The sequence below is a fragment of the Cryptomeria japonica genome, unplaced genomic scaffold (assembly GCF_030272615.1).
Source record: "Cryptomeria japonica unplaced genomic scaffold, Sugi_1.0 HiC_scaffold_32, whole genome shotgun sequence".
NCBI lineage: Eukaryota > Viridiplantae > Streptophyta > Pinopsida > Cupressales > Cupressaceae > Cryptomeria > Cryptomeria japonica.
This window is the reverse complement of record NW_026728854.1, coordinates 603,748-627,500: the sequence shown is the minus strand read 5'-3', so window position 1 is coordinate 627,500 and position 23,753 is coordinate 603,748. Positions and strand designations below refer to the sequence as shown.

At 62.8% G+C, this 23,753-nt stretch overlaps 4 non-coding genes across 4 annotated transcripts; all 4 read right to left on the bottom strand.

The window, feature by feature from the left end:
• Positions 1 to 1,687: 1,687 nt before the first annotated feature.
• On the bottom strand, positions 1,688 to 1,806 carry LOC131861622 (5S ribosomal RNA). The gene has a single exon (XR_009360656.1). It is a non-coding gene; the product is annotated as a 5S ribosomal RNA (ribosomal RNA).
• Positions 1,807 to 7,795: 5,989 nt separating this feature from the next.
• LOC131861621 (5S ribosomal RNA) lies at positions 7,796 to 7,914 on the bottom strand. The gene has a single exon (XR_009360655.1). It is a non-coding gene; the product is annotated as a 5S ribosomal RNA (ribosomal RNA).
• A 5,915-nt stretch (positions 7,915 to 13,829) lies between these two features.
• LOC131861620 (5S ribosomal RNA) lies at positions 13,830 to 13,948 on the bottom strand. Its single transcript, XR_009360654.1, has one exon. It is a non-coding gene; the product is annotated as a 5S ribosomal RNA (ribosomal RNA).
• A 5,989-nt stretch (positions 13,949 to 19,937) lies between these two features.
• Positions 19,938 to 20,056, bottom strand: LOC131861619 (5S ribosomal RNA). The gene has a single exon (XR_009360653.1). It is a non-coding gene; the product is annotated as a 5S ribosomal RNA (ribosomal RNA).
• Between the last annotated feature and the right edge of the window lie 3,697 nt (positions 20,057 to 23,753).

Here is a 23,753-nt window from a genome sequence, read left to right as displayed (position 1 = left end):
AAGGTGCGGCGTGCACGAAGTCGGAGCCCGGTTTGCCCCGGGTGCGCACCTCGCGTGCACCTTGGCGCGGTGGGCACCATGGCGTGCACGAAGTCGGAGCCCGGTTTGCCCCGGGTGCGCACCCCGCGTGCACCTTCGCCGGGGTGGGCACCTCGGCTGGGTTGCGCGCCCTGGTGCGCACCAAGGAGCGCTCCGAAGTGTGCTCCAAGGTGCGGCGTGCACGAAGTCGGAGCCCGGTTTGCCCCGGGTGCGCACCTCGCGTGCACCTTCGCCGCGGTGGGCACCTTGGCTGGGTTGGGCACCATTGAGCGCTCCGAAGTGTGCTCCAAGGTGCGCACCATGGCCCTCCAAGGTGCGCAGCATGGCGTGCACGAAGTCGGAGCCCGGTTTGCCCCGGGTGCGCACCTCGCGTGCACCTTCGCCAGGGTGGGCACCTCGGTGCGCACACCTTCTCAATGTTTTCTTGCCTTTTCTGGAAATTGGTGAAGGCAGCGCATCAAAGGTGCGCACCTCGGTGTGCTCCGAGGTGCGAACCCGAGAGCGCTCCGAGGTGCCCACGAAGTCGAAAGTCGGGTTAATTGCATTGTTTTCCCCGGGTGCGCTCCGAGGTGCGCAACATCGGTGCGCACCAAGGAGGGCTCCGAAGTGTGCTCCAAGGTGCGCACGATTCGGAGCTCGGTTTGCCCGGGGTGCGCACACCTTGGCTGGGTTGCGCACCCTTTGTGCGCTCCAAGGTGCGCACGAAGTCGGAGCTCGGTTTGCCCCGGGTGCGCACCTTCGCCAGGGTGCGCACCTTGATGCGCACGCCTTGGCTGGGCTGCGCACCTTGGTGGGCGCCATGGTGCGCACCTTTCGTGCGCTCCAAGGTGCGCACGAAGTCGGAGCTCGGTTTGCCCCGGGTGCGCACCTTGGTGGGCGCCATGGTGCACTCCGAGGTGCCCAAGATTGGTGCGCACCAAGGAGCGCTCCGAAGTGCGCTCCAAGGTGCGCAGGTGCGCGCGAAGTCGAAAGTTGGGTTAATTGTCCGGTTTGCCTCGGGTGCGCACCTTGCGTGCACCTTCGCCAGGGTGGGCGCCTTGGTGCGCACACCTTGGCTGGGCTGCGCACCCGGGCGCGCACACCTTGGCACCCGCGTTTCCTTCATTTTAAATTTTTTTTTTTTACAATCTCTCAAGTGGGAAATTCTATAATCTCAACTTTTTTTGCCTTTTCAGGAAACTTTTGAATGGAGCGCATCATTGGTGCGCTCCGAAGTGTGCTCCAAGGTGCGCACCTCTGGTGTGCTCCAAAGCTCTCTCCAGCTGCGTGCACCTGCCCCGGCCGCGCACCCGGCCCCGCCCAGCTTCGCTCACCTGTCCCGGGCGTCTGGTGCGGAACCTTAGAGTAAGAAACATCACCGTGCACCTTGGCCAACGTGCGCGACTCGACCGAGCGCGCACTGGCCGAGGTGCACACCGATTTCACCTGGGTGCGCGCGCAGCACCTCGGGCGCACCGGGGTGCGCGCACAACGCCCGGGTTGCACCGTGGCCTGTGTGCTCGGGGCGCCTCGGGTGCGCGCTCGGTGTCGCCCCCGCGCGCGCGGTAGTGCGGGCAGCGCACCCCGGCCCGGCCCGGCCCCGACGAGAACGCAAACGGGCAAAAGGTTTATTCAAATAGCATTGCGACGCCCGGCGAAAAACTAAGAAAGGGTGCAACACCGGGACTTCCCGGGAGGTCACCCATCCCAGTACTACTCCGGCCCAAGCGCGCTTAACTGCGGAGTTCTGATGGGATCCGGTGCACTAACGCTGGTATGATCGCACCCGTTATGAGCTTGTCGCAGTGTGTACTTAGCAAACCGCGACCCACGTGCGAATCCACCCCGGCCACCCACCCCCGTCGAGGTGCACACCCTCCCTCGCGAAGTGCGCCCCGTTCGCCAAGTGTGAGCCCTGCCCGGGTGCGCGCACCTTGCTAGGGCGTCGGGTGTGCACCCGGCCCGGCCTACGTGCGTGCACCTGGACGGGGCGTCGTGTGCGTGCAGTGTCCCGTCTGCAACGCGGTGCCCACACACCACCTCGGGCGCAACGACCTGCGCTCACATGTGGGCCGAGTGCACCTTGGTGCATGTTCGGGGCGCCTCGGGTGCACGCTCGATCTTGCCCCGGTGCACCAAGGCGCTCGGTTTGCCCCGGGTGCGCACTTGGTGCAAGGTGGGCACCCAAAATAGGGATCAAGCACCAAAACACAAGTTTCGGGATGCAAAATGGGACCCAAGGACCACAAATGCGTTCCAAGACCCATGATGGGTCCACGAGAACAAAAATGTGTTCCGAGACTTAATAAACAAATATTGGGTTTTAGGAGAAGAAACATGCTCTGATGCCCAAAACGAGAATCGACCCCGAAAAGGCCACAGGCCAAAAGTGGGATGCGAGACAAAAAAAAATGGGACCCGAGGACCAAAATTGGGTTCCCAGGTCGAAGACAGGGCAACCGGACAAGAAACGACCTCTAAGGCTCGAAATGAGTCCCGACGACTAAAACTTGACAAGAAGCACCCATCAGGCACCCAACTCGACACCCATGGGATGCCGACCCACCCGGGCTTCCACCTAGCACACCTTGGCACCCACCCACCCTCGCACCCAACCTCGCACCCAACTTAGCACCTTTGAACCCACATTGGCACTCACCCTGACCCTGGCACCTTGGAACCCACATTGGCACTCACCTTGACCCTGGCACCCACCTTTGCACTCACCTTGGGACCCACCCTGGCTCCCACCTCGGCACCCACCCAGACACCCACCTTGGTTCCTTGGCACCCACCTTGGATCCTTGGCACCCACCCCGACACCCACCTTGGCACGCAACTTGGCTACTTGCCACCCACCTTGGCTCCTTGACGCCCACCCCGACAACCACCCCGTGACCTACCCTGGCTAGGGTTGGTGCACACCCACCCTGGTGCCCACCTTGGCACCCACCCCATGACCCACCTTGGCACGCACCTTAGTACCCACCCCGTTACCCACCCTAGGACCCACCCCGTGACCCACCTTGGCCAGGGTGGGTGCCTTGGTGCGCACAACTTGCCTGGGCTGCACACCAGGGCGGGCTCAAGATGGCACCCGCGTTCCGTTTTTTTCACTATCTTTCAAAACGGAAATTTTAAAATCTCGTTTTTTTTTTTTTTTTGCCTTTTCTGGAAATTAGTGAAGGCAGCGCATCAAAGGTGCGCAATGCTGGTGCGAACCCGGGAGCGCTCCGATGTGTGCTCCAAGGTGCGGCGTGCACGAAGTCCGAGCCCGGCTTGCCCCGGGTGCGCACCTCGCGTGCACCTTCGCCGGGGTGAGCACCTTGGCTGGGTTGCGCGCCCTGGTGCGCACCAAGGAGCGCTCTGAAGTGTGCTCCAAGGTGCGGCGTGCACGAAGTCGGAGCTCGGTTTGCCCCGGGTGTGCACCTCGGGTGCGCACCTCGCGTGCACCTTCGCTGCGGTGGGCACCTTGGCTGGGTTGCGCGCCTTGGTGGGCACCATGCAGTGCACGAAGTCGGAGCCCGGTTTGCCCCGGGCGCGCACCTCCGCCAGGGTGGGCACCTTGGTGCGCACAACTTGCCTGGGCTGCGCACCAGGAAGGGCTCAAGATGGCACCCGCGTTCCGTTTTTTTCACTATCTTTCAGAACGGAAATTTTAAAATATCGTTTTTTTTTGCCTTTTCTGGAAATTAGTGAAGGCAGCGCATCAAAGGTGCGCAACGCTGGTGCGAACCTGGGAGCGCTCCGATGTGTGCTCCAAGGTGCGGCGTGCACGAAGTCGGAGCCCGGTTTGCCCCGGGTGCGCCCTGGTGGGCACCATGGTGCGCACCAAGGAGCGCTCCGAAGTGTGCTCCAAGGTGCGGCCTGCACGAAGTCGGAGCCCGGTTTGCCCCGGGCGTGCACCGCGGGTGGGCACCTTGGTGCGCATGCCTTGCCTGGGCTGCGCACCAGGGCGGGCTCAAGATGGCACCCGCGTTCCGTTTTTTTCACTATCTTTCAAAACGGAAATTTTAAAATCTCATTTTTTTTTGCCTTTTCTGGAAATTAGTGAAGGCAGCGCATCAAAGGTGCGCACCTCGCTGCCCACCACGGTGCGCAACGCCGGTGGGCACCCGGGAGTGCTTCGAAGTGTGCTCCAAGGTGCTGCGTGCACGTTGTCGGAGCCCGGTTTGCCCCGGGTGCGCACCTCGCGTGCACCTTCGTCGGGGTGGGCACCTTGGCTGGGTTTGCCCCGGCTGCGCTCCGAAGCGGGGTTATTGGAGCGCCGCCTCTTTTTTTGTCGGAGCGTTTGGTGGGGTTTCTCGCATTGGCTCTTCCCAGGCCCGGTTGCCACCCTGGCGCGCACGAAGTCGGAAGTAGGGTTAATTGCCCGGGTGCGCACCTTTGCCAGGGTGGGCACCTTACCTGGGCTGTGCACCAGGGCGGGCTCAAGATGGCACCCGCGTTCCGTTTTTTTCACTATCTTTCAAAACGGAAATTTTAAAATCTCCTCTTTTTTTTGCCTTTTCTGGAAATTAGTGAAGGCAGCGCATCAAAGGTGCGCACCTCGCTGCCCACCTTGGTGTGCTCTGAGGTGCGCACCCGGGAGCGCTACGAAGTGTGCTCCAAGGTGCGGCGTGCACGTTGTCGGAGCCCGGTTTGCCCCGGGTGCGCACCTCGCCTGCACCTTGGCCGGGGTGGGCACCCTGGCTGGGTTTGCCCAGGGTGCGCTCCGAAGCGGGGTTACTGGAGCGCCCCCTCTTTTTTTGTCAGAGCGTTTGGTGGGGTTTCTCGCATTGGCTCTTCCCAGGCCCGGTTGTTGGGTGCGCTCCCACCCTGGCGCGCGCGAAGTTGGAAGTTGGGTTAATTGCCCGGGCGCGCACCTTCGCCAGGGTGGGCACCTTGGTGCGCACACCTTGGCTGGGCTGCGCACCAGGGCGGGCTCAAGATGGCACCAGCATTCCCTTTTTCTCACTATCTTTCAAAACGGAAATTTTAAAATCTCGTTTTCTTTTGCCTTTTATGGAAATTAGTGAAGGCATCGCATCAAAGGTGCGCACCTCGCTGCCCACCTTGGTGTGCTCCGAGGTGCCCACCACGGTGCGCTCCGAGGTGCCCACCACGGTGCGCAACGCCGGTGCGAACCCGGGAGCGCCCCGATGTGTGCTCCAAGGTGCGGCGTGCACGAAGCCGGACCCCGGTTTGCCCCGGGTGCGCACCTCGCGTGCACCTTGGTGCGCACACCTTGGCTGGGTTGCGCGGCCTGGTGGGCACCATGGTGCGCACCAAGGAGCGCTCCGAAGTGTGCTCCAAGGTGCGGCGTGCACGAAGTCCTAGCCCGGTTTGCCCCGGGTGCGCACCTTCGCCGCGGTGGGCACCATGGCGTGCACGAAGTCGGAGCCCGGTTTGCCCCGGGTGCGCACCTCGCGTGCACCTTCGCCGGGGTGGGCACCTCGGCTGGGTTGCGCGCCCTGGTGCGCACCAAGGAGCGCTCCGAAGTGTGCTCCAAGGTGCGGCGTGCACGAAGTCGGAGCCCGGTTTGCCCCGGGTGCGCACCTTCGCCGCGGTGGGCACCCTGGTGCGCACCATGGCGTGCACGAAGTCGGAGCCCGGTTTGCCCCGGGTGCGCACCTCGCGTGCACCTTCGGCGGGGTTGCGCGCCCTGGTGCGCACCAAGGAGCGCTCCGAAGTGTGCTCCAAGGTGCGGCGTGCACGAAGTCGGAGCCCGGTTTGCCCCGGGTGCGCACCTCGCGTGCACCTTCGGCGGGGTTGCGCGCCCTGGTGGGCACCATGGTGCGCACCAAGGAGCGCTCCGAAGTGTGCTCCAAGGTGCGGCGTGCACGAAGTCGGAGCCCGGTTTGCCCCGGGTGCGCACCTCGCGTGCACCTTCGCCGCGGTGGGCACCATGGCGTGCACGAAGTCGGAGCCCGGTTTGCCCCGGGTGCGCACCTCGCGTGCACCTTCGCCGCGGTGGGCACCATGGCGTGCACGAAGTCGGAGCCCGGTTTGCCCCGGGTGCGCACCTCGCGTGCACCTTCGCTGGGGTGGGCACCTCGGCTGGGTTGCGCGCCCTGGTGCGCACCAAGGAGCGCTCCGAAGTGTGCTCCAAGGTGCGGCGTGCACGAAGTCGGAGCCCGGTTTGCCCCGGGTGCGCACCTCGCGTGCACCTTCGCCGCGGTGGGCACCATGGCGTGCACGAAGTCGGAGCCCGGTTTGCCCCGGGTGCGCACCCCGCGTGCACCTTCGCCGGGGTGGGCACCTCGGCTGGGTTGCGCGCCCTGGTGCGCACCAAGGAGCGCTCCGAAGTGTGCTCCAAGGTGCGGCGTGCACGAAGTCGGAGCCCGGTTTTCCCCGGGTGCGCACCTCGCGTGCACCTTCGCCGCGGTGGGCACCTTGGCTGGGTTGGGCACCATTGAGCGCTCCGAAGTGTGCTCCAAGGTGCGCACCATGGCCCTCCAAGGTGCGCAGCATGGCGTGCACGAAGTCGGAGCCCGGTTTGCCCCGGGTGCGCACCTCGCGTGCACCTTCGCCAGGGTGGGCACCTCGGTGCGCACACCTTCTCAATGTTTTCTTGCCTTTTCTGGAAATTGGTGAAGGCAGCGCATCAAAGGTGCGCACCTCGGTGTGCTCCGAGGTGCGAACCCGAGAGCGCTCCGAGGTGCCCACGAAGTCGAAAGTCGGGTTAATTGCATTGTTTTCCCCGGGTGCGCTCCGAGGTGCGCAACATCGGTGCGCACCAAGGAGGGCTCCGAAGTGTGCTCCAAGGTGCGCACGATTCGGAGCTCGGTTTGCCCGGGGTGCGCACACCTTGGCTGGGTTGCGCACCCTTTGTGCGCTCCAAGGTGCGCACGAAGTCGGAGCTCGGTTTGCCCCGGGTGCGCACCTTCGCCAGGGTGCGCACCTTGATGCGCACGCCTTGGCTGGGCTGCGCACCTTGGTGGGCGCCATGGTGCGCACCTTTCGTGCGCTCCAAGGTGCGCACGAAGTCGGAGCTCGGTTTGCCCCGGGTGCGCACCTTGGTGGGCGCCATGGTGCACTCCGAGGTGCCCAAGATTGGTGCGCACCAAGGAGCGCTCCGAAGTGCGCTCCAAGGTGCGCAGGTGCGCGCGAAGTCGAAAGTTGGGTTAATTGTCCGGTTTGCCTCGGGTGCGCACCTTGCGTGCACCTTCGCCAGGGTGGGCGCCTTGGTGCGCACACCTTGGCTGGGCTGCGCACCCGGGCGCGCACACCTTGGCACCCGCGTTTCCTTCATTTTAAATTTTTTTTTTTTACAATCTCTCAAGTGGGAAATTCTATAATCTCAACTTTTTTTGCCTTTTCAGGAAACTTTTGAATGGAGCGCATCATTGGTGCGCTCCGAAGTGTGCTCCAAGGTGCGCACCTCTGGTGTGCTCCAAAGCTCTCTCCAGCTGCGTGCACCTGCCCCGGCCGCGCACCCGGCCCCGCCCAGCTTCGCTCACCTGTCCCGGGCGTCTGGTGCGGAACCTTAGAGTAAGAAACATCACCGTGCACCTTGGCCAACGTGCGCGACTCGACCGAGCGCGCACTGGCCGAGGTGCACACCGATTTCACCTGGGTGCGCGCGCAGCACCTCGGGCGCACCGGGGTGCGCGCACAACGCCCGGGTTGCACCGTGGCCTGTGTGCTCGGGGCGCCTCGGGTGCGCGCTCGGTGTCGCCCCCGCGCGCGCGGTAGTGCGGGCAGCGCACCCCGGCCCGGCCCGGCCCCGACGAGAACGCAAACGGGCAAAAGGTTTATTCAAATAGCATTGCGACGCCCGGCGAAAAACTAAGAAAGGGTGCAACACCGGGACTTCCCGGGAGGTCACCCATCCCAGTACTACTCCGGCCCAAGCGCGCTTAACTGCGGAGTTCTGATGGGATCCGGTGCACTAACGCTGGTATGATCGCACCCGTTATGAGCTTGTCGCAGTGTGTACTTAGCAAACCGCGACCCACGTGCGAATCCACCCCGGCCACCCACCCCCGTCGAGGTGCACACCCTCCCTCGCGAAGTGCGCCCCGTTCGCCAAGTGTGAGCCCTGCCCGGGTGCGCGCACCTTGCTAGGGCGTCGGGTGTGCACCCGGCCCGGCCTACGTGCGTGCACCTGGACGGGGCGTCGTGTGCGTGCAGTGTCCCGTCTGCAACGCGGTGCCCACACACCACCTCGGGCGCAACGACCTGCGCTCACATGTGGGCCGAGTGCACCTTGGTGCATGTTCGGGGCGCCTCGGGTGCACGCTCGATCTTGCCCCGGTGCACCAAGGCGCTCGGTTTGCCCCGGGTGCGCACTTGGTGCAAGGTGGGCACCCAAAATAGGGATCAAGCACCAAAACACAAGTTTCGGGATGCAAAATGGGACCCAAGGACCACAAATGCGTTCCAAGACCCATGATGGGTCCACGAGAACAAAAATGTGTTCCGAGACTTAATAAACAAATATTGGGTTTTAGGAGAAGAAACATGCTCTGATGCCCAAAACGAGAATCGACCCCGAAAAGGCCACAGGCCAAAAGTGGGATGCGAGACAAAAAAAAATGGGACCCGAGGACCAAAATTGGGTTCCCAGGTCGAAGACAGGGCAACCGGACAAGAAACGACCTCTAAGGCTCGAAATGAGTCCCGACGACTAAAACTTGACAAGAAGCACCCATCAGGCACCCAACTCGACACCCATGGGATGCCGACCCACCCGGGCTTCCACCTAGCACACCTTGGCACCCACCCACCCTCGCACCCAACCTCGCACCCAACTTAGCACCTTTGAACCCACATTGGCACTCACCCTGACCCTGGCACCTTGGAACCCACATTGGCACTCACCTTGACCCTGGCACCCACCTTTGCACTCACCTTGGGACCCACCCTGGCTCCCACCTCGGCACCCACCCAGACACCCACCTTGGTTCCTTGGCACCCACCTTGGATCCTTGGCACCCACCCCGACACCCACCTTGGCACGCAACTTGGCTACTTGCCACCCACCTTGGCTCCTTGACGCCCACCCCGACAACCACCCCGTGACCTACCCTGGCTAGGGTTGGTGCACACCCACCCTGGTGCCCACCTTGGCACCCACCCCATGACCCACCTTGGCACGCACCTTAGTACCCACCCCGTTACCCACCCTAGGACCCACCCCGTGACCCACCTTGGCCAGGGTGGGTGCCTTGGTGCGCACAACTTGCCTGGGCTGCACACCAGGGCGGGCTCAAGATGGCACCCGCGTTCCGTTTTTTTCACTATCTTTCAAAACGGAAATTTTAAAATCTCGTTTTTTTTTTTTTTTTGCCTTTTCTGGAAATTAGTGAAGGCAGCGCATCAAAGGTGCGCAATGCTGGTGCGAACCCGGGAGCGCTCCGATGTGTGCTCCAAGGTGCGGCGTGCACGAAGTCCGAGCCCGGCTTGCCCCGGGTGCGCACCTCGCGTGCACCTTCGCCGGGGTGAGCACCTTGGCTGGGTTGCGCGCCCTGGTGCGCACCAAGGAGCGCTCTGAAGTGTGCTCCAAGGTGCGGCGTGCACGAAGTCGGAGCTCGGTTTGCCCCGGGTGTGCACCTCGGGTGCGCACCTCGCGTGCACCTTCGCTGCGGTGGGCACCTTGGCTGGGTTGCGCGCCTTGGTGGGCACCATGCAGTGCACGAAGTCGGAGCCCGGTTTGCCCCGGGCGCGCACCTCCGCCAGGGTGGGCACCTTGGTGCGCACAACTTGCCTGGGCTGCGCACCAGGAAGGGCTCAAGATGGCACCCGCGTTCCGTTTTTTTCACTATCTTTCAGAACGGAAATTTTAAAATATCGTTTTTTTTTGCCTTTTCTGGAAATTAGTGAAGGCAGCGCATCAAAGGTGCGCAACGCTGGTGCGAACCTGGGAGCGCTCCGATGTGTGCTCCAAGGTGCGGCGTGCACGAAGTCGGAGCCCGGTTTGCCCCGGGTGCGCCCTGGTGGGCACCATGGTGCGCACCAAGGAGCGCTCCGAAGTGTGCTCCAAGGTGCGGCCTGCACGAAGTCGGAGCCCGGTTTGCCCCGGGCGTGCACCGCGGGTGGGCACCTTGGTGCGCATGCCTTGCCTGGGCTGCGCACCAGGGCGGGCTCAAGATGGCACCCGCGTTCCGTTTTTTTCACTATCTTTCAAAACGGAAATTTTAAAATCTCATTTTTTTTTGCCTTTTCTGGAAATTAGTGAAGGCAGCGCATCAAAGGTGCGCACCTCGCTGCCCACCACGGTGCGCAACGCCGGTGGGCACCCGGGAGTGCTTCGAAGTGTGCTCCAAGGTGCTGCGTGCACGTTGTCGGAGCCCGGTTTGCCCCGGGTGCGCACCTCGCGTGCACCTTCGTCGGGGTGGGCACCTTGGCTGGGTTTGCCCCGGCTGCGCTCCGAAGCGGGGTTATTGGAGCGCCGCCTCTTTTTTTGTCGGAGCGTTTGGTGGGGTTTCTCGCATTGGCTCTTCCCAGGCCCGGTTGCCACCCTGGCGCGCACGAAGTCGGAAGTAGGGTTAATTGCCCGGGTGCGCACCTTTGCCAGGGTGGGCACCTTACCTGGGCTGTGCACCAGGGCGGGCTCAAGATGGCACCCGCGTTCCGTTTTTTTCACTATCTTTCAAAACGGAAATTTTAAAATCTCCTCTTTTTTTTGCCTTTTCTGGAAATTAGTGAAGGCAGCGCATCAAAGGTGCGCACCTCGCTGCCCACCTTGGTGTGCTCTGAGGTGCGCACCCGGGAGCGCTACGAAGTGTGCTCCAAGGTGCGGCGTGCACGTTGTCGGAGCCCGGTTTGCCCCGGGTGCGCACCTCGCCTGCACCTTGGCCGGGGTGGGCACCCTGGCTGGGTTTGCCCAGGGTGCGCTCCGAAGCGGGGTTACTGGAGCGCCCCCTCTTTTTTTGTCAGAGCGTTTGGTGGGGTTTCTCGCATTGGCTCTTCCCAGGCCCGGTTGTTGGGTGCGCTCCCACCCTGGCGCGCGCGAAGTTGGAAGTTGGGTTAATTGCCCGGGCGCGCACCTTCGCCAGGGTGGGCACCTTGGTGCGCACACCTTGGCTGGGCTGCGCACCAGGGCGGGCTCAAGATGGCACCAGCATTCCCTTTTTCTCACTATCTTTCAAAACGGAAATTTTAAAATCTCGTTTTTTTTTGCCTTTTATGGAAATTAGTGAAGGCATCGCATCAAAGGTGCGCACCTCGCTGCCCACCTTGGTGTGCTCCGAGGTGCCCACCACGGTGCGCTCCGAGGTGCCCACCACGGTGCGCAACGCCGGTGCGAACCCGGGAGCGCCCCGATGTGTGCTCCAAGGTGCGGCGTGCACGAAGCCGGACCCCGGTTTGCCCCGGGTGCGCACCTCGCGTGCACCTTGGTGCGCACACCTTGGCTGGGTTGCGCGGCCTGGTGGGCACCATGGTGCGCACCAAGGAGCGCTCCAAAGTGTGCTCCAAGGTGCGGCGTGCACGAAGTCCTAGCCCGGTTTGCCCCGGGTGCGCACCTTCGCCGCGGTGGGCACCATGGCGTGCACGAAGTCGGAGCCCGGTTTGCCCCGGGTGCGCACCTCGCGTGCACCTTCGCCGGGGTGGGCACCTCGGCTGGGTTGCGCGCCCTGGTGCGCACCAAGGAGCGCTCCGAAGTGTGCTCCAAGGTGCGGCGTGCACGAAGTCGGAGCCCGGTTTGCCCCGGGTGCGCACCTTCGCCGCGGTGGGCACCCTGGTGCGCACCATGGCGTGCACGAAGTCGGAGCCCGGTTTGCCCCGGGTGCGCACCTCGCGTGCACCTTCGGCGGGGTTGCGCGCCCTGGTGCGCACCAAGGAGCGCTCCGAAGTGTGCTCCAAGGTGCAGCGTGCACGAAGTCGGAGCCCGGTTTGCCCCGGGTGCGCACCTCGCGTGCACCTTCGGCGGGGTTGCGCGCCCTGGTGGGCACCATGGTGCGCACCAAGGAGCGCTCCGAAGTGTGCTCCAAGGTGCGGCGTGCACGAAGTCGGAGCCCGGTTTGCCCCGGGTGCGCACCTCGCGTGCACCTTCGCCGCGGTGGGCACCATGGCGTGCACGAAGTCGGAGCCCGGTTTGCCCCGGGTGCGCACCTCGCGTGCACCTTCGCCGGGGTGGGCACCTCGGCTGGGTTGCGCGCCCTGGTGCGCACCAAGGAGCGCTCCGAAGTGTGCTCCAAGGTGCGGCGTGCACGAAGTCGGAGCCCGGTTTGCCCCGGGTGCGCACCTCGCGTGCACCTTCGCCGCGGTGGGCACCATGGCGTGCACGAAGTCGGAGCCCGGTTTGCCCCGGGTGCGCACCCCGCGTGCACCTTCGCCGGGGTGGGCACCTCGGCTGGGTTGCGCGCCCTGGTGCGCACCAAGGAGCGCTCCGAAGTGTGCTCCAAGGTGCGGCGTGCACGAAGTCGGAGCCCGGTTTGCCCCGGGTGCGCACCTCGCGTGCACCTTCGCCGCGGTGGGCACCTTGGCTGGGTTGGGCACCATTGAGCGCTCCGAAGTGTGCTCCAAGGTGCGCACCATGGCCCTCCAAGGTGCGCAGCATGGCGTGCACGAAGTCGGAGCCCGGTTTGCCCCGGGTGCGCACCTCGCGTGCACCTTCGCCAGGGTGGGCACCTCGGTGCGCACACCTTCTCAATGTTTTCTTGCCTTTTCTGGAAATTGGTGAAGGCAGCGCATCAAAGGTGCGCACCTCGGTGTGCTCCGAGGTGCGAACCCGAGAGCGCTCCGAGGTGCCCACGAAGTCGAAAGTCGGGTTAATTGCATTGTTTTCCCCGGGTGCGCTCCGAGGTGCGCAACATCGGTGCGCACCAAGGAGGGCTCCGAAGTGTGCTCCAAGGTGCGCACGATTCGGAGCTCGGTTTGCCCGGGGTGCGCACACCTTGGCTGGGTTGCGCACCCTTTGTGCGCTCCAAGGTGCGCACGAAGTCGGAGCTCGGTTTGCCCCGGGTGCGCACCTTCGCCAGGGTGCGCACCTTGATGCGCACGCCTTGGCTGGGCTGCGCACCTTGGTGGGCGCCATGGTGCGCACCTTTCGTGCGCTCCAAGGTGCGCACGAAGTCGGAGCTCGGTTTGCCCCGGGTGCGCACCTTGGTGGGCGCCATGGTGCACTCCGAGGTGCCCAAGATTGGTGCGCACCAAGGAGCGCTCCGAAGTGCGCTCCAAGGTGCGCAGGTGCGCGCGAAGTCGAAAGTTGGGTTAATTGTCCGGTTTGCCTCGGGTGCGCACCTTGCGTGCACCTTCGCCAGGGTGGGCGCCTTGGTGCGCACACCTTGGCTGGGCTGCGCACCCGGGCGCGCACACCTTGGCACCCGCGTTTCCTTCATTTTAAATTTTTTTTTTTTACAATCTCTCAAGTGGGAAATTCTATAATCTCAACTTTTTTTGCCTTTTCAGGAAACTTTTGAATGGAGCGCATCATTGGTGCGCTCCGAAGTGTGCTCCAAGGTGCGCACCTCTGGTGTGCTCCAAAGCTCTCTCCAGCTGCGTGCACCTGCCCCGGCCGCGCACCCGGCCCCGCCCAGCTTCGCTCACCTGTCCCGGGCGTCTGGTGCGGAACCTTAGAGTAAGAAACATCACCGTGCACCTTGGCCAACGTGCGCGACTCGACCGAGCGCGCACTGGCCGAGGTGCACACCGATTTCACCTGGGTGCGCGCGCAGCACCTCGGGCGCACCGGGGTGCGCGCACAACGCCCGGGTTGCACCGTGGCCTGTGTGCTCGGGGCGCCTCGGGTGCGCGCTCGGTGTCGCCCCCGCGCGCGCGGTAGTGCGGGCAGCGCACCCCGGCCCGGCCCGGCCCCGACGAGAACGCAAACGGGCAAAAGGTTTATTCAAATAGCATTGCGACGCCCGGCGAAAAACTAAGAAAGGGTGCAACACCGGGACTTCCCGGGAGGTCACCCATCCCAGTACTACTCCGGCCCAAGCGCGCTTAACTGCGGAGTTCTGATGGGATCCGGTGCACTAACGCTGGTATGATCGCACCCGTTATGAGCTTGTCGCAGTGTGTACTTAGCAAACCGCGACCCACGTGCGAATCCACCCCGGCCACCCACCCCCGTCGAGGTGCACACCCTCCCTCGCGAAGTGCGCCCCGTTCGCCAAGTGTGAGCCCTGCCCGGGTGCGCGCACCTTGCTAGGGCGTCGGGTGTGCACCCGGCCCGGCCTACGTGCGTGCACCTGGACGGGGCGTCGTGTGCGTGCAGTGTCCCGTCTGCAACGCGGTGCCCACACACCACCTCGGGCGCAACGACCTGCGCTCACATGTGGGCCGAGTGCACCTTGGTGCATGTTCGGGGCGCCTCGGGTGCACGCTCGATCTTGCCCCGGTGCACCAAGGCGCTCGGTTTGCCCCGGGTGCGCACTTGGTGCAAGGTGGGCACCCAAAATAGGGATCAAGCACCAAAACACAAGTTTCGGGATGCAAAATGGGACCCAAGGACCACAAATGCGTTCCAAGACCCATGATGGGTCCACGAGAACAAAAATGTGTTCCGAGACTTAATAAACAAATATTGGGTTTTAGGAGAAGAAACATGCTCTGATGCCCAAAACGAGAATCGACCCCGAAAAGGCCACAGGCCAAAAGTGGGATGCGAGACAAAAAAAAATGGGACCCGAGGACCAAAATTGGGTTCCCAGGTCGAAGACAGGGCAACCGGACAAGAAACGACCTCTAAGGCTCGAAATGAGTCCCGACGACTAAAACTTGACAAGAAGCACCCATCAGGCACCCAACTCGACACCCATGGGATGCCGACCCACCCGGGCTTCCACCTAGCACACCTTGGCACCCACCCACCCTCGCACCCAACCTCGCACCCAACTTAGCACCTTTGAACCCACATTGGCACTCACCCTGACCCTGGCACCTTGGAACCCACATTGGCACTCACCTTGACCCTGGCACCCACCTTTGCACTCACCTTGGGACCCACCCTGGCTCCCACCTCGGCACCCACCCAGACACCCACCTTGGTTCCTTGGCACCCACCTTGGATCCTTGGCACCCACCCCGACACCCACCTTGGCACGCAACTTGGCTACTTGCCACCCACCTTGGCTCCTTGACGCCCACCCCGACAACCACCCCGTGACCTACCCTGGCTAGGGTTGGTGCACACCCACCCTGGTGCCCACCTTGGCACCCACCCCATGACCCACCTTGGCACGCACCTTAGTACCCACCCCGTTACCCACCCTAGGACCCACCCCGTGACCCACCTTGGCCAGGGTGGGTGCCTTGGTGCGCACAACTTGCCTGGGCTGCACACCAGGGCGGGCTCAAGATGGCACCCGCGTTCCGTTTTTTTCACTATCTTTCAAAACGGAAATTTTAAAATCTCGTTTTTTTTTTTTTTTTGCCTTTTCTGGAAATTAGTGAAGGCAGCGCATCAAAGGTGCGCAATGCTGGTGCGAACCCGGGAGCGCTCCGATGTGTGCTCCAAGGTGCGGCGTGCACGAAGTCCGAGCCCGGCTTGCCCCGGGTGCGCACCTCGCGTGCACCTTCGCCGGGGTGAGCACCTTGGCTGGGTTGCGCGCCCTGGTGCGCACCAAGGAGCGCTCTGAAGTGTGCTCCAAGGTGCGGCGTGCACGAAGTCGGAGCTCGGTTTGCCCCGGGTGTGCACCTCGGGTGCGCACCTCGCGTGCACCTTCGCTGCGGTGGGCACCTTGGCTGGGTTGCGCGCCTTGGTGGGCACCATGCAGTGCACGAAGTCGGAGCCCGGTTTGCCCCGGGCGCGCACCTCCGCCAGGGTGGGCACCTTGGTGCGCACAACTTGCCTGGGCTGCGCACCAGGAAGGGCTCAAGATGGCACCCGCGTTCCGTTTTTTTCACTATCTTTCAGAACGGAAATTTTAAAATATCGTTTTTTTTTGCCTTTTCTGGAAATTAGTGAAGGCAGCGCATCAAAGGTGCGCAACGCTGGTGCGAACCTGGGAGCGCTCCGATGTGTGCTCCAAGGTGCGGCGTGCACGAAGTCGGAGCCCGGTTTGCCCCGGGTGCGCCCTGGTGGGCACCATGGTGCGCACCAAGGAGCGCTCCGAAGTGTGCTCCAAGGTGCGGCCTGCACGAAGTCGGAGCCCGGTTTGCCCCGGGTGTGCACCGCGGGTGGGCACCTTGGTGCGCATGCCTTGCCTGGGCTGCGCACCAGGGCGGGCTCAAGATGGCACCCGCGTTCCGTTTTTTTCACTATCTTTCAAAACGGAAATTTTAAAATCTCATTTTTTTTTGCCTTTTCTGGAAATTAGTGAAGGCAGCGCATCAAAGGTGCGCACCTCGCTGCCCACCACGGTGCGCAACGCCGGTGGGCACCCGGGAGTGCTTCGAAGTGTGCTCCAAGGTGCTGCGTGCACGTTGTCGGAGCCCGGTTTGCCCCGGGTGCGCACCTCGCGTGCACCTTCGTCGGGGTGGGCACCTTGGCTGGGTTTGCCCCGGCTGCGCTCCGAAGCGGGGTTATTGGAGCGCCGCCTCTTTTTTTGTCGGAGCGTTTGGTGGGGTTTCTCGCATTGGCTCTTCCCAGGCCCGGTTGCCACCCTGGCGCGCACGAAGTCGGAAGTAGGGTTAATTGCCCGGGTGCGCACCTTTGCCAGGGTGGGCACCTTACCTGGGCTGTGCACCAGGGCGGGCTCAAGATGGCACCCGCGTTCCGTTTTTTTCACTATCTTTCAAAACGGAAATTTTAAAATCTCCTCTTTTTTTTGCCTTTTCTGGAAATTAGTGAAGGCAGCGCATCAAAGGTGCGCACCTCGCTGCCCACCTTGGTGTGCTCTGAGGTGCGCACCCGGGAGCGCTACGAAGTGTGCTCCAAGGTGCGGCGTGCACGTTGTCGGAGCCCGGTTTGCCCCGGGTGCGCACCTCGCCTGCACCTTGGCCGGGGTGGGCACCCTGGCTGGGTTTGCCCAGGGTGCGCTCCGAAGCGGGGTTACTGGAGCGCCCCCTCTTTTTTTGTCAGAGCGTTTGGTGGGGTTTCTCGCATTGGCTCTTCCCAGGCCCGGTTGTTGGGTGCGCTCCCACCCTGGCGCGCGCGAAGTTGGAAGTTGGGTTAATTGCCCGGGCGCGCACCTTCGCCAGGGTGGGCACCTTGGTGCGCACACCTTGGCTGGGCTGCGCACCAGGGCGGGCTCAAGATGGCACCAGCATTCCCTTTTTCTCACTATCTTTCAAAACGGAAATTTTAAAATCTCGTTTTCTTTTGCCTTTTATGGAAATTAGTGAAGGCATCGCATCAAAGGTGCGCACCTCGCTGCCCACCTTGGTGTGCTCCGAGGTGCCCACCACGGTGCGCTCCGAGGTGCCCACCACGGTGCGCAACGCCGGTGCGAACCCGGGAGCGCCCCGATGTGTGCTCCAAGGTGCGGCGTGCACGAAGCCGGACCCCGGTTTGCCCCGGGTGCGCACCTCGCGTGCACCTTGGTGCGCACACCTTGGCTGGGTTGCGCGGCCTGGTGGGCACCATGGTGCGCACCAAGGAGCGCTCCGAAGTGTGCTCCAAGGTGCGGCGTGCACGAAGTCCTAGCCCGGTTTGCCCCGGGTGCGCACCTTCGCCGCGGTGGGCACCATGGCGTGCACGAAGTCGGAGCCCGGTTTGCCCCGGGTGCGCACCTCGCGTGCACCTTCGCCGGGGTGGGCACCTCGGCTGGGTTGCGCGCCCTGGTGCGCACCAAGGAGCGCTCCGAAGTGTGCTCCAAGGTGCGGCGTGCACGAAGTCGGAGCCCGGTTTGCCCCGGGTGCGCACCTTCGCCGCGGTGGGCACCCTGGTGCGCACCATGGCGTGCACGAAGTCGGAGCCCGGTTTGCCCCGGGTGCGCACCTCGCGTGCACCTTCGGCGGGGTTGCGCGCCCTGGTGCGCACCAAGGAGCGCTCCGAAGTGTGCTCCAAGGTGCGGCGTGCACGAAGTCGGAGCCCGGTTTGCCCCGGGTGCGCACCTCGCGTGCACCTTCGGCGGGGTTGCGCGCCCTGGTGGGCACCATGGTGCGCACCAAGGAGCGCTCCGAAGTGTGCTCCAAGGTGCGGCGTGCACGAAGTCGGAGCCCGGTTTGCCCCGGGTGCGCACCTCGCGTGCACCTTCGCCGCGGTGGGCACCATGGCGTGCACGAAGTCGGAGCCCGGTTTGCCCCGGGTGCGCACCTCGCGTGCACCTTCGCCGCGGTGGGCACCATGGCGTGCACGAAGTCGGAGCCCGGTTTGCCCCGGGTGCGCACCTCGCGTGCACCTTCGCTGGGGTGGGCACCTCGGCTGGGTTGCGCGCCCTGGTGCGCACCAAGGAGCGCTCCGAAGTGTGCTCCAAGGTGCGGCGTGCACGAAGTCGGAGCCCGGTTTGCCCCGGGTGCGCACCTCGCGTGCACCTTCGCCGCGGTGGGCACCATGGCGTGCACGAAGTCGGAGCCCGGTTTGCCCCGGGTGCGCACCCCGCGTGCACCTTCGCCGGGGTGGGCACCTCGGCTGGGTTGCGCGCCCTGGTGCGCACCAAGGAGCGCTCCGAAGTGTGCTCCAAGGTGCGGCGTGCACGAAGTCGGAGCCCGGTTTTCCCCGGGTGCGCACCTCGCGTGCACCTTCGCCGCGGTGGGCACCTTGGCTGGGTTGGGCACCATTGAGCGCTCCGAAGTGTGCTCCAAGGTGCGCACCATGGCCCTCCAAGGTGCGCAGCATGGCGTGCACGAAGTCGGAGCCCGGTTTGCCCCGGGTGCGCACCTCGCGTGCACCTTCGCCAGGGTGGGCACCTCGGTGCGCACACCTTCTCAATGTTTTCTTGCCTTTTCTGGAAATTGGTGAAGGCAGCGCATCAAAGGTGCGCACCTCGGTGTGCTCCGAGGTGCGAACCCGAGAGCGCTCCGAGGTGCCCACGAAGTCGAAAGTCGGGTTAATTGCATTGTTTTCCCCGGGTGCGCTCCGAGGTGCGCAACATCGGTGCGCACCAAGGAGGGCTCCGAAGTGTGCTCCAAGGTGCGCACGATTCGGAGCTCGGTTTGCCCGGGGTGCGCACACCTTGGCTGGGTTGCGCACCCTTTGTGCGCTCCAAGGTGCGCACGAAGTCGGAGCTCGGTTTGCCCCGGGTGCGCACCTTCGCCAGGGTGCGCACCTTGATGCGCACGCCTTGGCTGGGCTGCGCACCTTGGTGGGCGCCATGGTGCGCACCTTTCGTGCACTCCAAGGTGCGCACGAAGTCGGAGCTCGGTTTGCCCCGGGTGCGCACCTTGGTGGGCGCCATGGTGCACTCCGAGGTGCCCAAGATTGGTGCGCACCAAGGAGCGCTCCGAAGTGCGCTCCAAGGTGCGCAGGTGCGCGCGAAGTCGAAAGTTGGGTTAATTGTCCGGTTTGCCTCGGGTGCGCACCTTGCGTGCACCTTCGCCAGGGTGGGCGCCTTGGTGCGCACACCTTGGCTGGGCTGCGCACCCGGGCGCGCACACCTTGGCACCCGCGTTTCCTTCATTTTAAATTTTTTTTTTTTACAATCTCTCAAGTGGGAAATTCTATAATCTCAACTTTTTTTGCCTTTTCAGGAAACTTTTGAATGGAGCGCATCATTGGTGCGCTCCGAAGTGTGCTCCAAGGTGCGCACCTCTGGTGTGCTCCAAAGCTCTCTCCAGCTGCGTGCACCTGCCCCGGCCGCGCACCCGGCCCCGCCCAGCTTCGCTCACCTGTCCCGGGCGTCTGGTGCGGAACCTTAGAGTAAGAAACATCACCGTGCACCTTGGCCAACGTGCGCGACTCGACCGAGCGCGCACTGGCCGAGGTGCACACCGATTTCACCTGGGTGCGCGCGCAGCACCTCGGGCGCACCGGGGTGCGCGCACAACGCCCGGGTTGCACCGTGGCCTGTGTGCTCGGGGCGCCTCGGGTGCGCGCTCGGTGTCGCCCCCGCGCGCGCGGTAGTGCGGGCAGCGCACCCCGGCCCGGCCCGACCCCGACGAGAACGCAAACGGGCAAAAGGTTTATTCAAATAGCATTGCGACGCCCGGCGAAAAACTAAAAAAGGGTGCAACACCGGGACTTCCCGGGAGGTCACCCATCCCAGTACTACTCCGGCCCAAGCGCGCTTAACTGCGGAGTTCTGATGGGATCCGGTGCACTAACGCTGGTATGATCGCACCCGTTATGAGCTTGTCGCAGTGTGTACTTAGCAAACCGCGACCCACGTGCGAATCCACCCCGGCCACCCACCCCCGTCGAGGTGCACACCCTCCCTCGCGAAGTGCGCCCCGTTCGCCAAGTGTGAGCCCTGCCCGGGTGCGCGCACCTTGCTAGGGCGTCGGGTGTGCACCCGGCCCGGCCTACGTGCGTGCACCTGGACGGGGCGTCGTGTGCGTGCAGTGTCCCGTCTGCAACGCGGTGCCCACACACCACCTCGGGCGCAACGACCTGCGCTCACATGTGGGCCGAGTGCACCTTGGTGCATGTTCGGGGCGCCTCGGGTGCACGCTCGATCTTGCCCCGGTGCACCAAGGCGCTCGGTTTGCCCCGGGTGCGCACTTGGTGCAAGGTGGGCACCCAAAATAGGGATCAAGCACCAAAACACAAGTTTCGGGATGCAAAATGGGACCCAAGGACCACAAATGCGTTCCAAGACCCATGATGGGTCCACGAGAACAAAAATGTGTTCCGAGACTTAATAAACAAATATTGGGTTTTAGGAGAAGAAACATGCTCTGATGCCCAAAACGAGAATCGACCCCGAAAAGGCCACAGGCCAAAAGTGGGATGCGAGACAAAAAAAAATGGGACCCGAGGACCAAAATTGGGTTCCCAGGTCGAAGACAGGGCAACCGGACAAGAAACGACCTCTAAGGCTCGAAATGAGTCCCGACGACTAAAACTTGACAAGAAGCACCCATCAGGCACCCAACTCGACACCCATGGGATGCCGACCCACCCGGGCTTCCACCTAGCACACCTTGGCACCCACCCACCCTCGCACCCAACCTCGCACCCAACTTAGCACCTTTGAACCCACATTGGCACTCACCCTGACCCTGGCACCTTGGAACCCACATTGGCACTCACCTTGACCCTGGCACCCACCTTTGCACTCACCTTGGGACCCACCCTGGCTCCCACCTCGGCACCCACCCAGACACCCACCTTGGTTCCTTGGCACCCACCTTGGATCCTTGGCACCCACCCCGACACCCACCTTGGCACGCAACTTGGCTACTTGCCACCCACCTTGGCTCCTTGACGCCCACCCCGACAACCACCCCGTGACCTACCCTGGCTAGGGTTGGTGCACACCCACCCTGGTGCCCACCTTGGCACCCACCCCATGACCCACCTTGGCACGCACCTTAGTACCCACCCTGTTACCCACCCTAGGACCCACCCCGTGACCCACCTTGGCCAGGGTGGGTGCACCCACCCTGGTGCCCACCTTGGCACCCACCCATCCTAGCACCCAGCCTGTGACCGGGCTTGGAACCCAACCTTGCACCCGTCTTGGCCAGTGTGGGTGCGCACCCATCCTGGCACCCACGTTGTGACACACCCTTTAACCCACGCACCCTAGCAGCCACGTTGGCACCCACCTTGGAACACAACCTAGCAACTTGGCACCCACCCCGTGACCCACCTTGGCATCCACCATAGCAGTCGCCCACTTGGCACCCACCTTGGAACCCAAGTTGGCACCCACCTCGGCACCCACCTTGACACTTGTGGACCCACCTTGCCACTCACCCTAGCATCGACCCATCCTAGCACCCACCCTGGCACCTTTGCACCCTAGCACTCACCCATCCTAGCACCTAACCTGTGACCCACCTTGACACTCACCCTCGCACCCACCTTGGAACCCAACCTAGCACCCACCCACCCTGACACCAACCCTAGCACCTACCCACCCTTGCACCCACCCTGTGACCCATCTTGGCACCCACCCATCCTACCACTCAACCTATCACCCACCTTCTCACCCACCTTGGCATCCACCTTAGCACCCACCCACACTGGCACCTTGGCACCCACCTCGGGCAAGGTGGGTGCACACCCACCCTGACACCCAATTTAGAACCAACCGAGCATGTTACCCACCTTGGCACCCACATTGCAGCCCACCCTAGTACCCACCCTATGACCCACATTGGCATCCACACCCTAGCACCCAGGCACCTCGACACCCGCCTTGACACGCACCCTAGCACTAAACCTGTGACCCACCTTGGAACTCACCCTAGAACCCACCCACCCTGTGAACCACCTTGGCATCCACCTTAGCACCCACCCACCTTGGCACCCACTCTAGCACTCACCCATCCTAACACCCAACTTGTTACCCACCTTGGCACCCGCCCTCGCGTCCACCTTGAAACCCACCCTAGCACCCACCCACGCAGGAGCCCACCTTGGCACCCAACCTAACACCCACGCATCCTGGCACCCAACTTGTGACCCACCTTGGAACCCACCCTAGTACCCACCTTTGAACCCACTATATCACCAACCCACCTTGGCACCCACCCTATGACCCTCTTTGGAATCCACCCTAGCACGCACCCACCCTGGCACCCACCATGGAGCGCACCCTAGCACCCACCCACCTCGGCACGCACCTCAACACCCACCTTGGTGTGCGCACTGCGCCAACCTCTCAAAGACCCTATGTGGTGCGCTCCAAAGTGTACACCTTTGGTGCGCTCCAAGGTGCGCACCTTTGGTGCACACCGAGGTGCACACCAAAGTGTGCACCGAGGTGAGCACCAAAGTGCACTCCAAGGTGCACACCAAGGCGTGCACCTTTGGTGCGGTCAATGCAAACGAATTCGGAAGTTGGGGTCGATGTCCTAATCGCTGCTGCAGACTACACGTATGAGAATCGGACAAATAGCTTTATATAGGGGAGGTGTTGCGTTTGATGGGTCGACTCCCCTGGTTGTGTGCACTGCACCAACTTCAAAGACCCTGTCTTGTTTAAGAAGTCAAAAGTTGGGGTGGATGTCCTAATCATTGCTGCAGTCTACGCATGTATGAGAATCAGACAAATAGCTTATATAGGGGAGGTGTTGCATTCGGTGGGTTGACTCCCCTGGTTGTGCGCACTGCGCCAACCTCAAAGACCCCGCATAGCAGAAGAAGTCGGAAGTCGGATTTTGGTGAGCACCAAGGCGTGCACCTTTGGTGCGGTCAACGCAGACGAATTCAGAAGTTGGGGTGGATGTCCTAATCGTTGTTGCAGGCTACACATGTATGAGAATCAGACAAATAGCTTATATAGGGGAGGTGTTGGGTTTGATGGGTCAACTCCCTTGGTTGTGCGCATTACGCCAACCTCAAAGACCTTGTTTTCGTTAAGAAGTCAAAAGTTGGGGTCAATGTCCTAATGGCTCCTGTAGGCTACACATGTATGAGAATCGGACAAATAGCTTATATAGGGGAGGTGTTGGGTTTGATGGGTCGACTCCCCTGGTTGTGCGCATTACGTCAACCTCAAAGACCTTGTTTTCGTTAAGAAGTCAAAAGTTGGGGTCGATGTCCTAATTGCTCCTGTAGACTACACATGTATGAGAATCAGACAAATAGCTTATATAGGGGAGGTGTTGGGTTTGATGGGTTGACTCCCCTAGTTGTTCGCATTACACCAACCTCAAAGACCTTGTTTTCGTTTAGAAGCCGAAAGTTGGGGTCGATGTCCTAATTGCTCCTGCAGGCTACGCATGTATGAGAATCAGACAAATAGCTTATATAGGGGAGGTGTTGGGTTTGATGGGTCGACTCCCCTGGTTGTGCGCATTGCGCCAACCTCAAAGACCCTGCATTGCGGATGAAGTCGAAAGTCAGAGTTTGGTGTGCTACAAGGTGT